Source organism: Manis pentadactyla, chromosome 3 (assembly GCF_030020395.1).
Source record: "Manis pentadactyla isolate mManPen7 chromosome 3, mManPen7.hap1, whole genome shotgun sequence".
Taxonomy (NCBI): domain Eukaryota; kingdom Metazoa; phylum Chordata; class Mammalia; order Pholidota; family Manidae; genus Manis; species Manis pentadactyla.
Window position 1 is genome coordinate 15960132 of NC_080021.1, and position 15404 is coordinate 15975535.

Genomic DNA, 15404 nt, shown 5'->3' on the forward strand with positions numbered 1-15404 from the left:
ACACAAGCATGTTATACTATCTACTGTACCCAGTTCTGAGGACACATGTTAATGTGTATATAGTACCTAGTACAGTACTAAGCACTAAAAACTGCTCTATTTTTATTGCCACATAACTTATGAATGTCAGACAGCCAAGTCATGGTAACAAAAGCACAGGGGTTGAAAGCATGAAACTACATGGAACCAATGGCCATGAGGCACAATATGCAGTCTGGAAAGAGAACCAGCATAAAAGAATGATAGTCTTTCTCCTTGTCTTCCACCCCTCCAATGTTTCCTTTCTTCTTCCTTTTAAATGCAGCTAATAATGCATAAGTTCCCAAGAGCCTATCAAAAGGCCTTTTCAATCATATCTAGTATTCACACAAAGAATTTTTTTTGCAGCCATTTACCACAATCATGAGTTGGTAATATAGATGCTATGTTCTTAAATTCATACGTGGTCCACAAATAAATGTTATATAGAAATTAAGTCTATCGATCAGTGATTTCAAAAATTCTTCCAACAGTTTCTGAAACGATAAGCCAGGTAATGTTTATCAAATTATATATTCTAACTGCATAATTAAAGAGACCTTTGAACAACCAAACTGATTTTCAGGTTGGTTTCGACACTGGCACACTAATAGTCACGGAGAAATTTCTCAGATGTATGTGGATTCCTGTCAAGGATTAGGTTCTACCCTTTCTTGCTCTCACCTCCTCAAAGATGTGGGGCAGGCAGAACTGAGAAAACTGTTTCCAACACTTGGATTTCTAACATAAGAAACATTGTGTTTCATATAAAAGAGTTCCAGTCATTTTGTTTTCCATATCTAAACTATTCCCATCTCTCTAGCATATTTCTTTCATAGTTTCTTTGCTTTAACATTGACTTTGCAATTCAATGCACAAAGCCTACATAATATTCCCTTCCCTATCCGCTTATTCTGTGTTATATCCATCAAATTCTAGGTTCCTAGGAAAGTCCTAACTATTGAGGATCTTAGTTTTCTTATGCATATTTAGATAAGCTTCTCTTTTCTATACAACTCAGCAGTGGCTGGTGATACAGAAGTTTATCTGGTGGTAAAGAAGCATCTTCCATTAGAATCTAAACAATCAAAGAAATATTTCTTGCTCTAGTCTTTGTGTGAGAGCATGTGTGGAAGGGAGACAGAGGGAGGACGGATACACATACTTGGCAGTACCTATCCTGAAAAAAGCAAAGCCTGGAGAGGAGAATGGGCAGAGCTAAGCTTCTGGAAGCCTTTTCTTTCTGAGCATTCTGGACCATTAAGACCAGCCTTCAGCAACTGGTAAGTGGCCCAGATACAGGTGGCCAAGGAGAGGCTCTAAGACCTCCTCTTCTAATTCCATGTATTCCCTGGGTCCTGGATTCTCACCCACCATGAAGTAGAGGACCTAAATAACCAAAAGAATAAACTCGCCACTTCTGTTGTAATTGGGAAGAAAGGGAAACGCTAGCTGTTTCCTTCCTTCTGTTCCTAAGTATTGTGGGGTAAAATTGCAATATTTCCAGAATCCCTTGCCTGGCCTTAGTCCATTTCCATATTAACAGGTGTTTCTTCCTGCAGCCTCCAAGATAAGGGGTGGAGAGAAGCTGTTTTGCCCTCCCCTCTGCTGCTATTTGGTCTGGTGCCTATCAGTTGCTGGGGCTCCAAACTCGCAGGTACCCTGGGACAGGGTGTGGGGGAGAGGCAGAGGGAGTGAGAGCGGCTGCCTGGGAGGCACAAAAGGAGCTGGGCCTCTTGTGACCAATAAACAGGATTCTCCCACTTTACACTTTCCTAGAGTACTTTCGGCTTCACGGGTTTCACAACTTTATTCATCTGGGCCGGGAGCACGCTATCCCTGGATTCACAAGTATCCATAAGAAAACCTACTTAAGATGACTAGGAACTTAAAAAAAAAAGGCAAAATATCTATTTTGGGAGTACTACATAATTGTCTATATCCATAGGCTAACTTCTAATGTTTTTAAGTGCACCATGAGGATCCTAATAAATAGTAAGTGTGCTTTCAAATAATCCCTCATCTTCATACCACACCACAAATGTACAGCAAAGAATGGTGGCAACCCGTGAAGATAAAGCGGGACTGTTCCCCCAGGTATCACGCCTCACCCCACACAATGCAGACTACGGGATGACTAACACTCGAACAGGTTGTTAGTGCTCCTTGGCCTTCACCTGTTCTTTCCTCCAGGCTAGCTGCCTATCACTCTCTGATGCTGCTCTATAATTAACATGGCTTCCTCGTATTTGAAATTACTTCCCACTGCTAAAGCTATCAAGTGCCTTTCACCTTCCAATTCACCTATGAGAAAGGTTTCCTGACTAAATGAAAATGAATTCTACCCATCACTAGCCGAATCAAAAAGCTGTTGTTTCACAGGAAAATTAACAGAATAAACAAAACAAGAACCAGTTAGGTGCTTCATAGTTTATAGAACTTGCTTTAGAATAATTTACGTAATTTGATTAACTTTCAGAGAGATTAACTTCAAGCCAAACATCTGAAAACATAAGTAATACTATTTCACAATGCAGTGTAACATTACAGCATTAAGCCATTTATTGTGTGTTCATCTACATTTCCACACTTGGTAGCCACCCTGTAAAATCCAGATCATCTAGTCATGACCTATTTTCCTTTATTCCCCCCTACATTTTACTCAGAAGTGCTAAAGAAGGCAGAAGCCAATGAAAAAATACCATCTTATACTGGGGTGATATTTTAAATATTATAAACCAGCTTTCATATTGCTTTCCAATTTTATTTCACAACAACCTTGTGCACGGAGATTCAAAGAAGCAATATTTTCTAAATGCTTACTATGCAAAGCCTCACGTCCAGTGATTGCATGAGGTAGTGTACCTACATTATCTCACCTAATCCTCACAATAGTCAGGCCCAATGTCACAAAATTAGACAGGGTGGGGAACAAAGATGAGACTCATTCTGATTCCAACTGCAATCTTCCTTCCACTACCTCTGTGAGACATTCTTCACATGTTCCACAAAATGCCACATAGTGACCATATCACTGCCTTTTTCCATGGGCAGACTTCTCTCACACTGCTTCTAAAAACTGATCATGAACAAATCTGTAGGCAAACTTGGCAAGAAGAAAAAAGTTACTCAACCTGTGTTAACTAAATGTAACCTAGAATATTGCCTGGTGCCTAGCAATCACTAGAAAAATATCTGCTAGGCTTAATTATTATGGAAAGGACTGAATATTTTAATAAACATAAAGCATCTTGTTAAAACTAGAAAAAAGATTTATTTCATTATCATTTTTATTTCAAATCCTTAAAATTCCTTCATATTCATACCATCCCTACTTTAAAAATATACCACACAGGAAGTTTTAGAAGGTCAATAATACTGGCTCCTCTAAAGTTTCCCTTCTCTCTAATATAACAGTTCCATATGCTAACATTCTTTTCCTCAAGTAGCTCTTTAACACTAACATGTTAAATGTTATAGAATCTAAGCAAATCACAATCATTTTTACTTTATTTTATTTTGACACCCTTATGCATGTCAAATCAGTATGAACAGTCACTTTTCATGTAGACTAAATGTCCCAGAATTTGGGAGATTTATAATAAGATGTGTAAAAGCATAAGCCTACTTATAACTGAGGCTTGATGAAAACATTCTTACTCCCAACTGAAAACTACAACTCAAAATAAATTCAATATACTACTACTGCCTTGAGGCATGGAGGTGTCATGAAAAGAGCCTTGAATTACATGTAAGAAAACTGAGGTTCACGTCCTCCTCTTGAAACTAACCATGTGACCTGAGTATGTCCCTTAGCCTCCCTGAGGCTCAGAGTCCATCATACCCATTTTACCTAACTTGGAAGGTGATTATTCAAGAGGGCTTCTCAGCCTTTACCTGGGGGCAAAGAAAACTGGTTCAAGACTTTTAGTCAAAGGACCAGGGGACCAAAGCAGGAACTGATGAAATTTTTGGATCTGCTTTTAGTAAACCACCAACAGCCCCAGGAAAATTATCAAGTAAGTAGGGAAGCCAGAAAAGAAATGAATTCACTGTCATCCAGACCAAGGTTAAATCCTCCAGAACATTTCAAACACCAAACTGATACCCATACTACAAATGAGCTTTGTTACAGTTTTACAGAAACTGGATCACAATGAACTGTTTATGATTCAATTATTTTTTTAAAATTAGCTAGTCTGGTAAACTACCTGCCAAACATTTTTTCTATAGGAACTGTGTTCCATTCAGTTCAGATATCCAAACACTGACAATGTATCTTCCAACTCTCAGCTCCCAAAGCTAACAAGAAACCCCTTTCCATCCTCTCTGGCAAAATCAAGGAAGGCTTCTTCACTCTTCAGTCTTGTGCCACTCAGACATGAGATGTCAGATAAGGACTGTCAGGATGTAATATACATATATGCCTGATATACTTATATATATATGTGTGTGTGTATATATATATATATATATATATATATATAAAACTACCCTTCACTTTAATTTTTTTCGTTGCAACTCATTCCTATTTATAACCTCATTTAACCTACAACTGTCCAGAGAGGTATGTAGGACAAAAAGTATTATTACTCCCATTTTGGAAATGAGAAAGGTAAAGCACAGAGGTAATGTGACTTGCCTGGCAGAAAAAGGATTAGAAGGCAGATCTTTATTTCCCAATGCTCTTTTCAATCAAACACCAATTACTAAGAAACTAGAGTTTGGTAGGAAGGCAGGGAGGGAATAAAAGTAAAAGTGGTTGTGATTTATTTAGATTCTATTTTTTCACACTGACTTTTGTCTAACTTTGTGAATTTTCAGCAATTTCCTTCATTGTTGCCTGATGAGTTAGTCATAAAAACCATCAGATCAGAAAGTATAAACTGTTTTCAATTATTTCCTCATTTTTACATATAAATGTTCCACTTTAAGTGTTTCATAATAAAACAACTCAGGGTCAAAGCTAGCCCAATCTACATTAGTCACTTGTTGAACTGTTACAGGAAATTTATGCAAACGGAGGTGGGTGGGGGGAGACAGCAATAAACATTTACCAAAATGACTAAGGATAAAAGAAAAAGTGAGTGTAAACCTTAAACACTTTTCTTTCCAGTTTAAGCTGTGAGATGGGAAAATAAATGTGAGGAAGAAGACACAAGTCACCTCTTAGCACTGATTCAAGTTTAGGAGGTTTGGAAGAATTCAGTCATTTAAATGAAATGCGGTAGACATTTATGTGTAAGACAAAGAAGTTGAAAGTTGACAGAAGAGAACACTCAAGACCATGACTTTATACAGCACTTTTACCTCTCAAGTACTTTCACGTATGTTATCTCATGTCTTAATCAAGAAATTACTGAGAGAGATAGGAGCAGATATCATTAAGTTCATTTTGCAAACTTGTTTAAGGTCGCACAGCTGTTGAGCAGATAGTGCAGAAGAAAACTACATTATTAAATTAAACATTAACACCAAACACCTTACTATTGTAATGGGATCATACAAGCTTTTTTTTTTTCTCTCATATTTATTGATCAAATGGTTGTTAACAACAATAAAATTCTATACAGGGGACTCAATGCACAGTCATTAATCAACCCCAAGCCTAATTCTCAACAGTCTCCAATCTTCTGAAGCATAATGAACAAGTTCTTACATGGTGAACAAGTTCTTACATAGTGAATAAGTTCTTACATGGTGAACAGTGCAAGGGCAGTCATATCACAGAAACTTTCGGTTTTGATCATGCATCATGAACAATAAACAATCAAGTCAGATATTATTCATTTGATTTTTATACTTGATTTATATGTGAATCCCACATTTCTCCCTTATTTATTTATTTTTTAAAATAAAATGCTGAAGTGGTAGGTAGATGCAAGATAAAGGTAGAAAACATAATTTAGTGCTGCAAGAGGGCAGATGTAGATGATCGGGTCTGTGCCTATAGACTAAGTATGAATCCAAGCTAGACAAGGGCAACAAAACATCCACGGATGCAGAGATTTCTCTCAAAACAGGGGGGGTGAGGTTCTAAGCCTCACCTCTGTTGATCCCCAATTTCTCACCTGATGGTCCCCCTGCGACTGTGCCTGTCTTAGGTTGTTCCTCCCTTGAGGAATCTTACCCGTCTCTGGCTAACCAGTCATCTTCCGGGGCCATACAGGGAAATGTAAAGTTGGTAAGTGAGAGAGAAGCAATATTGTTTGAAAACGTTAGCTTTTTACTTCTTTGCAGATTTATGCCCTGTGGCTTCTATGCCCAGCATTTGTCTTGAGGTATCTTTACCACTTGGAAGAATTATGATACTCGGTAATTTTCGAGATGAGGCACGAATTCTACTAAAGGGTTGTAATTAGGAAGGAATAAGAAAAGCTATAGAAGTAGCCGACAGAAGAAAACATGGGAAGATTGATTATTTCTTTGACATAACTTCTTGTAGAGTAACATAAGCATGTATAGGTTTTAACAAACTACTAATTAAATTGCGTACACACATTAACAGAATAGGAATACAGCTACATAACAAAAGCAGACCTGCAATTACCAGCCATATCCAGTGAAACCAAGAAAACCAGTTAGGTACCCTAGGCATTTGTGAAAATTTATCAATAATATGATGGATATTGTCTAACTGAATTTGAATAGTTTGAGAAAAATCAGACAAATCATACAGGCTTTTATGTTACAAAAGCAAAGCACTCTAATTCCATATTCTGGAAGGACAATCCCACTACTATTACAGAAAATCTGCTAGGACATTCAAATTTCATCCCTCTTATTTCTAGACGCTTTAAGTAATATATTAGGAATTTCTTCTATGAAAAAACTGAGCATACAATGTTTCTGCCGAGGCTTTTTAAAACACAGTGTAACTACACCTTTGCGTCAAAGTTTATTTCTGATTTTGCAAGAAGAATGTTCTCAGTACACCAGGACTTAGTGCATTTAGAGTTCCTATTCAGTATTTCACACGGCATTTTTGGCTTCTCTTTCTTGTAGGGTGCTAAAATAACGTCAGGATGACAGAGAGTAACCTGATGGGTAGAGAGGGTTTGCTCCTTGGTACCAAAAACATTCCAAGAACCACAAATAGCTGGGCAATCGGAAGGCAAGTACTGAAGAGTGTGAGGCCCCCAGTGTCAGTCAAGGGGAAGGTAAAAAACAAGCAAGTCAGGATGTCTGGAGATCAATCCTGTGATACAATCATATTAAGCTATTTCTGGTTATTGTTTCCAATTTTAAGTAATACCGACTTGGTCTTTCTAAGTATCACTTTCTATTAGAAGATAATAAAATGATTATTTTAAGGTAAAATAAGGGATTGAAGAAATAATTAGAAATTGCTCATAACTGATTATACTACTCTAGCCTATGAAAAACTAACAAGGATTTTTCACTCTTTTAAAGAATGCTATATTATACGACATAAATTGTCTTAAAAAAAGAAGCCCAGAAAGAAATGAAATCCAAAAAGCTCCGATGGCTAAAATATCAGGTTCACCATGACACCAAAGAATGAAAGATTAAGTGTCACTATTGCCAGATGCTAGAAGCTTCAAGAAAGAAACAGAATAAAAAGAGATCCTCTCCATTTCTCTCAGTGACAGTTCCCCAGGCCTGGCTGTACCTCAGAATGACAGAGCTTTTCCTTACTGGTACAACCACAGACACACAGGGCCTGAAAAACTAAGTCCGTTTAGAGTCTCTCCACTTAGACTCCTTCTATTCTTTCACTTGTCAACAATTTATACACAGTGCTCATTTAAAATATAGCTGGCAATTTGCATAAGGTACACAAGAGGAATAAATCCAACACATTTTTCTCCTATTTTTCATATAGATGCTACTAATAAAAATTACTTACAGATGGAAATGTAGCTCAAGAAAGATTTCTCTGTGTGCACCTGGATACTATAATTATGCTATTTATTGAACGTTTTTGCTTACATCTTTAAGTAATATTTGTTTACTTTACCTAAGAAAACATCACAAGTTATTCCTGAATTACCAAAGTTTTGCCTTAGTTGTCTGGTTCTTACCTATAGTATTACACTCCTCATAGCCATGAACTAGCACATGGTAAGGAGTACTATCTCTTTCTTGTCACTACTGACACAAGGAGACTCACTGTTCAGGGGACTTTAAGCCAGCTGGTCAGATGCCATGCTGCTCACTTGCCTCTGCACTGGCCCATCTCCCACAATCCTTTCTGCTTGTAGAACATGAGTGCTAAGTTCCCCCCAATACCTCCTCTTAACAGAACACTCCTTCAAAGGAATGAGGCTCTTCCTTCAACCTGTCAAGGAACGTAATCTCTTGTCTTTCCCAAAGGTTTCCTGCTGCCTGCTCTACTCTCCAAACTTCAACTCAAATTTCCTTTCAGATATTATTTAAATTTAATCAAAGAAATGACTTCTTCTTTTCAGAACTCCCTGGGCAACCTTATAAGTTGGTATGACAGAACTGTGTGGGTGCTTTCAGGCTACCACTTTTCATTGTTACCAGAACTCTATGACCTATACTACCACCCCCACTTTAAGAGAAACTGAGGCTCAGAATTAGAGTGCAGAAAAGCCAGAACTTAAGTAAAGGCTCTTTTCCCTTACTCTGAATTTCTTAAGCATGTTTGTATTGTCTCTGTCAAACTGTCTCACTGTTAATATTATCTTGTGGTCATTGGATGCACACATGTCAAGAGGCTTGATATCTTCATTACAGTATTGGCACGACCTGGACGATTTAATTATGAAACAAGCAATCACTTTCAACTCCACACACTGAAAATGCACTCATTTTAGAGTGAACGTTAACATTTGGTGATCCGTTCCCCTATCCAATCTACCTCCTCACCTCTCTTTGCCCATGCCCGTTCACTGCCCTCAGCACATGGCCTTGTCCATGCCCTTTCATGGCTCAGTGGCACCACTGCTAGATGATGGGGAAAGGCCTATGTCTCAAGCTCTGTATTACTGATCTATTATGGAGAAAAGTTTTATATGGAAAGAGGCTAAAGTAACTCTCTAAAATAAGGGTTTGATGCTATATGTGAACTATGCCCAATATCAGATATAAGCTTGAGTTGGCTACATTAAAGAAATTTCATATCATTTAAATAATTTAAATAATTGACTACCATGATTTCCTGATGCCACTGAGGCCAAGGTGTTCAATACTCCTATTAGTACCTTAATGTAGTGTTGTGGTGAATAAAATCTGTCAACGGTCTGGGTGCTTTTACTGCCCATATTGGGTCCTTTCTGCCTATTCTGTACCCTCCTCTTCTCTTTCCTCAAAAACATTCCCTTCTCCTTCTCTTCGCTCTCTTGAATCAACATTCCACATGGGGGTCTTGTTTACTTCAGAGACTGAGCACCAAGCAATCAGTGCATGTTTTTACAACACTTCCTTCCTCTTTTTCAGTGTTGGAAAACTGCGGTCTTTTCAGAGGCCTGGCCCTCTGCTGATCTTCCTTGTGGAAACATCTCTTAGGCCATTTTGGATAGGGAGGTTGATGTACTCCCCAGTTCCCGGAATGCCACAAAGACTCTACCCCAAACTGCTGGGCCCATCTCTCGGCCTCCTCTGTAAGGTAAGGGGGTGGAGACCATACAAAAGTCATTTTCAAAGTAGGTTCTGTAAAGCATTAGGCCTTCCCCCAAAGAGGTTTGCTAGTTAAATTAGTTTAAAAAATTACTAAATATAACTCCTTTGAACAATCACAATGCATAAAAGCATATTAAAGGTTTTAGAATCTTTAAGCAAATTCTTTTAATCAAGCATTCCTCAAATTTATCTGACCACAAAATCCTTTCTTCTTATTATACTTATTCACATCCTGATTAATTAGTATTACAGAGAAACTTTTGAAAATGCTGCACTAGAGGCACCTTAAAGCTCAGTAGAGTGTAAACATTTTATAATTCTGAATACGGCCCAACACTTAATACTTACAAAACACCAGGATGGATTTTTATAAACTACCCATGAAAATTGGTCTCAATATAGCGTGGACCAGAATGTGAATGTTCACCTATTAGTAGCTATATTACTTGGTAACCTAAGAGATTTAAATCTAGATTCTTTCCTACTGAAGCAACTCAATTAGTGAAATACTATATCCAGACCTAACTCTCTGTGTGTGTTAGAAAAAATGCTACCAAACACAACCTTAATTTGGGAAGTTCTAAAGCACTTAATGAATGGAAATTAATTACCAGTAATCACAGAAACAGACACATTGGGGGGCCAAGTGGTCCTGAATTCACCTGAAGAGTGAATACCTAAAGTCAATAAATTTTTTTTCCGGTTAATTTCTATACCTGGGCAATATTCCTACAGATATCAAGGCTCACATATGGAGCATTTGTAAACTTTTGACAAGAAAGGTGGTGACCCCACACCACTCTGGAATACTGAGCATGGGGGTGGGGAGTAGAAGAAAGGGTATTCTCTAGTACTTTCCCATCTGGCTCCAAGAGATTGTCACTAATTCCACTGTTATTTCTTACCATCTTGCTACTTCCCTGACAATAGTAGTTTCTCTCATACTCAGAAATCTTTTGTCCTTAAATTTTATAACTCCCAAACTCATTTCTCCTCCTTCCTCTTGTGCCAGTGATTCACAGTGTGGGGGGTAGTCTGACATTTAGTCAGTAGATGATCGTATCTAATAAATTATATCCTCTGGTCTAGAACTTGTTTTAGATACTATATAAATTAGCTAAGTGAGATGTGCTCCCTAAATCTTGTTTAACTAAAATGTAACTCCCAACTTGCAAGATACCCCGTAAGATTTCATGTCAAAGTAGTGGATGTTAAGGTAACTTGAAATAAGACTTACAAAAGGCAATGCTTACCAGCTGAAGGGTGAAGGGTGAAGGGTGAGGAAGCATAGGGAAATGATAATGTCAAAAACATTCTAAACTAGTTGCATAATGACAAGACTGAGGTAAGCTACACCTTTGACCCACCTCGTTCTTTTATTATATCTGAGATTGTATTGGTTTCAACAGCTTACATGAGGTGAGGTACATTTCCACCTTTCTAACTCTCAATATCTTAAAAGTCAGACAAAATGTGCAGGTTAGCTTATCAAGTAAAAAAACCACAGTACACAAGGCACACCCATGAGAAGATTCATAAGGAACAACACAAGTAATCCAACCTAGCATCTAATTGTTCCTATTAGGTTAAGAAGAAATATTCTCCCTCCCAGGCTTTCAGTAGGAACTGTTATAAAACACCATCTTAAAAAATATATATATGTGGCACCAATCTGATTTAAAATTGCACACAGCACAAAAGACAGCAGTAAAAGAAAGTAAAGAAAATACCAGTGGTCTGCATTTTCCAATGAATTAACCTGTGGATGCGGCACATCCTAAAAGAACAACATATAGGTAAAATCTGCCAATTCTTTTAAAATTTAAAGTTTGTTAAGTAAAATTACACACTTAGGTATCATGACAAAATAAACACCAAAGTATAATGTGAATCTCAAGCTTCAGTTACTTTTGCTGAACTCCAGGACTAGACTGCTCACCAAAAATCACAGAGGATGTATATTTTACCACTGACTGCTAATAATATGTAACTAATCTGACCTGTCAAGCCATTTGTCATTTAGCTTTGTGGCACCCATCCCTTTGCACTATGAGAATTGAGATTGTAAAAAAGTTGGACCACTCCCCGATAGCGACTGGAACTCTTTATCATCTCTTATTTGAAAAACACATACCTGAAAATGGATTTGAGGATTCCTTGAACTAAACTGGTACCCACCCCCTGGAATCTGAAACCACAAGATGGGACTTCAGTTTAAAACAATCACATAAATACTGAGTCAGAAATATACAGTATTACCACTGTTTACTCAGTACACTGTACTGTTTATTCCTTAAGAGGGATTACCCCTATTTTACTAGTGAAATGGCTTGAGAAGCACAATACCAGTAATGCACTTATTCTTAAATCTGCTGTCACCATGACTTGGATCACTAAGCACAGGTGCTGGCACACAGTAGGTACTCGTATTTGAATGAAGGAATCAGTGACCAACCCTAGGTAAATCATTCAACTACTCTATATACTTTAAACTTTCCATATATAGAAGTAGGCTCTCTCTGGCCTGCTTTCTCAAGGTTTGATTGGGCTTGATGAAGGCACTCTGAAACTTTGACATCAAGACAATCAGAAAAAGGATGCTTCCACTTCATGCAAAAGTCACACAGAGAAATTATATGTCATGATCACCATGTTCAGGCTCATCTGACTTTCACTGTACACTAAGTATCACTTCTTCAGAAAAAAGTCTCCCGAACCCCAAGTTAGTAACTCTCCTTGAACACCCTATTTTCCCTCTGTGGTACACACAATAGTCATTATAATATCTGTTTTTTTCTTTGTTAAACATTTGTCTTCCTGTCTAGACTTCAGACATCCTGAAGGTGGGAGTCCCGTGGGCTTTGGTAACAGACCTTCTGTTTCTTGCCCCTGGAAGTACCTGGCACGTATGTTTAGTAAATATTTATTCAATAAATATTTGAGAGCAAAAAATCCAGCCAATGGCACTCCTTCAATACACTCAAACAATAAAAGCTTAGAAATTAAGGGAAAGAACATGAGGTGATCAAAAGTTGAATGTTCAGAACATCACTCTTCTCTCAACTTGAAACCAAGTTTCTCCCTGGCAGTAACAGAGATAAAAGAAGTAACTGTGCCGTGGTGCATCCGTGAGCCATTTTACAGCTTTCAAAACGCTTTCATCACATATGTGGTCTCATGACTGAACGTCTTCAAAGAGCTCATACAGAACTCTCTGTGGTTTCACAGGAATGTTTTAAAGCACGGTGACAGGTATATAACCTATCTATCCTGAGAGATTTTCTAAATGACTTATAGACTTGTCTGGAAATTTTTTTTAGTGCCCACTGCATAATACTCCCTCTGCAAACTAGCTGGAACAAAGCCCTTTTTAAAAAAATTTCAGAGCACAGAAATAAATACTGGTTCCAAATCAAGTCTTCAGGCATCTTAGAACAAAGTAGCTCTCTTTTCTCCAAGGACAGAGAAAGGCGATCTGAAGCTGCTGCACGCCAAAGGGGCTTCCGAAGGATTGTTGGTACATTGAGCTGCACATGGAAGGTTCCAAAGTGAACACCTAACACCCTTCCAGAGGTGTGGAAAAGAATAGGAGAAAGACTTATATTTAAATAAGAAAACTTTAATGCTCTTTGGTGATTAATTTTTTTTTTTTTTAGTTTTCTATGACTATATGAAAATTCATAAATAGTAAGACCACACAGTGGATCAGAAATCTGGCAAATGTTATAGTAATGGAAGTGCTGTAGTTCTAAAAGTCTCTGACAGAACAAAACTTAAATGGGACACTTACAGCTTCCTATTATCTGTATTCTTTCTTAATAATCCGATTTTAAAACAATTTCATCTTAGAGGTCATGAACACTGCATACCATAACTTACTTAACTAGCTTATATCTAATCCTACATCATTTTTGGATTCCAACAGGAAAAAGCCCAAAAGAAGTTCTTTTTCAAAGCTTTGACACAAGCGAGCAAAATACTTGTCTTTAAAAAATATCTTGTTCTTTCTATCTAAGGAATATGTTTGGAAATATCGGTTTGCAATAACACAGTACCTTGTATCTCCATCAAATTTTATGAACGTCAACGTGTTTGATACATAGTATCTAATCCAATTCACACAATAATCTTGTGGAACAGGCAGGCCAAGAGTTTTATAAATGGAGAACATGAGGTTCCAAAAGGTTAAGTTTCTTGACCCAGGGTCATAAGTTACAAAATGGAAGAACTAGGGCTAGAAGACTTTCTGATCACTAGACCACTGCTATTTCTAAAGAACTCTACCATTCTGGCCCCTATCAAGCTGTTGTTCACTTTTTATCCCTCATCAAAACAAGCAATAAGATAGCAATATCCATAACTTCAAGCATGTAGAATACATAAAGAGAGTGTAAGATATTTCCTTCTAAATAATGATCATAACCCACTACGACCCTGTATAGTTTCAGGTTTTAGAAACATTATAAAATTATGAGTTGCTATTACTTGGTCTTGTATCAAGCCTATACAGAGAGCAAAACTTTGCATCAGTAAAGGACAAAAAGCATGTTTTCTCCCCTTATGAAAGACAAGGGAGTTTCCTGACAAGCATTAGAATCACTAAATCCAAGTTGCTCTACAGTCTAGGGTAAGGTGAGGACTGAAAAGTGGGATAAAACTCAGAGTGTCACCTTTCCTGTTTAGCAGGGTGGGGGTAATGGCAAGAGGGCTCAAGATGAAAGAATGCTGTGAACTATAGAATGTGGGTGAGAGAGGGCTTGTCTTTTTATAAAACTGAGTGACTCAGTTTTTTAAAGGGAGAAAAGTTGGATTCTTTATGTAAAAATACCTTGAGCATCTGTGAATCCTAGAGTTTTATAGGAAAAAAATCCATCTTAAGTTCTTTAATCTGTTTTCTTATCTATAATGTACACTGGGCTGTTACATTTGCACAACACCTAAGTAAAGATACAGAAAGGCCTATCAAATACCCTCTGTAGAATATAAGGGTCAAAGCAGGATTTATCTATACAGTAGGTCTAACTCTGATCTTTGGTAGCAAACACACTATTCTAAAAAGTCAGTGGTCTTCAACCCTGGATGCATATTAGAATGAGTTTTTAAAAAAATACTGGTGCCCAACCCTGCTCCAGACCAATGAAATCAGAATCTCTTTAAAGTAGCGACTGGCTGGTTCTAGAGTCCTGCTGGAGTTGAAAACCTCTGGTCTAAGCACTTTGTAATCCAGTTTCAAATGCCCCAACATGACATCATTTTCCTATTTTCCTATGAAAGAAATATTCACAGTACCAGGACCAATAACCTCAATCGCTAGAAACATCAGAATTTCATAAGCTGAGTTTATTAGTTGGATATAAGGGGACATTCTTTAGTTAGTCACAAATACTACACTTAATTAATACAAACCATTAAAAAAAGCAAAAATTCTTAAACCAGAACAAAACATTAGAACTTTTTTTTAAAACACAGGAAAACTTTATATAATTATGAACACGTAATTAGGTAATGCTCATTTAAGTATGGCTTAAGTATTGCACCATATTTTAAAATTTATCTTCAACTGAATAGTTGTATTCTACATTGAAAAATATTTGATTTTTGGAATTTTCCCACAGATATTAGAAAAGGCAAATAAAGAAACCAGAAGTACAAGACACCCTATTACACAGGTATATGAAATCAGTTCAAGTTTCCACTGCTCAGAGGACAAAGGACTTCTCAGAAACATTACTGCAATCATATTGCTCATTTCTTACTCAACACAGTACTACTGAAAA

General features: G+C 37.3%; 1 protein-coding gene across 1 annotated transcript in view; it reads right to left on the minus strand.

The window, feature by feature from the left end:
• The window catches only part of LOC118935858 (serine/threonine-protein kinase TAO1-like), a 136540-nt gene that overhangs the window by 69459 nt on the left and 51677 nt on the right, over positions 1 to 15404 (minus strand). The window lies entirely within an intron of this gene.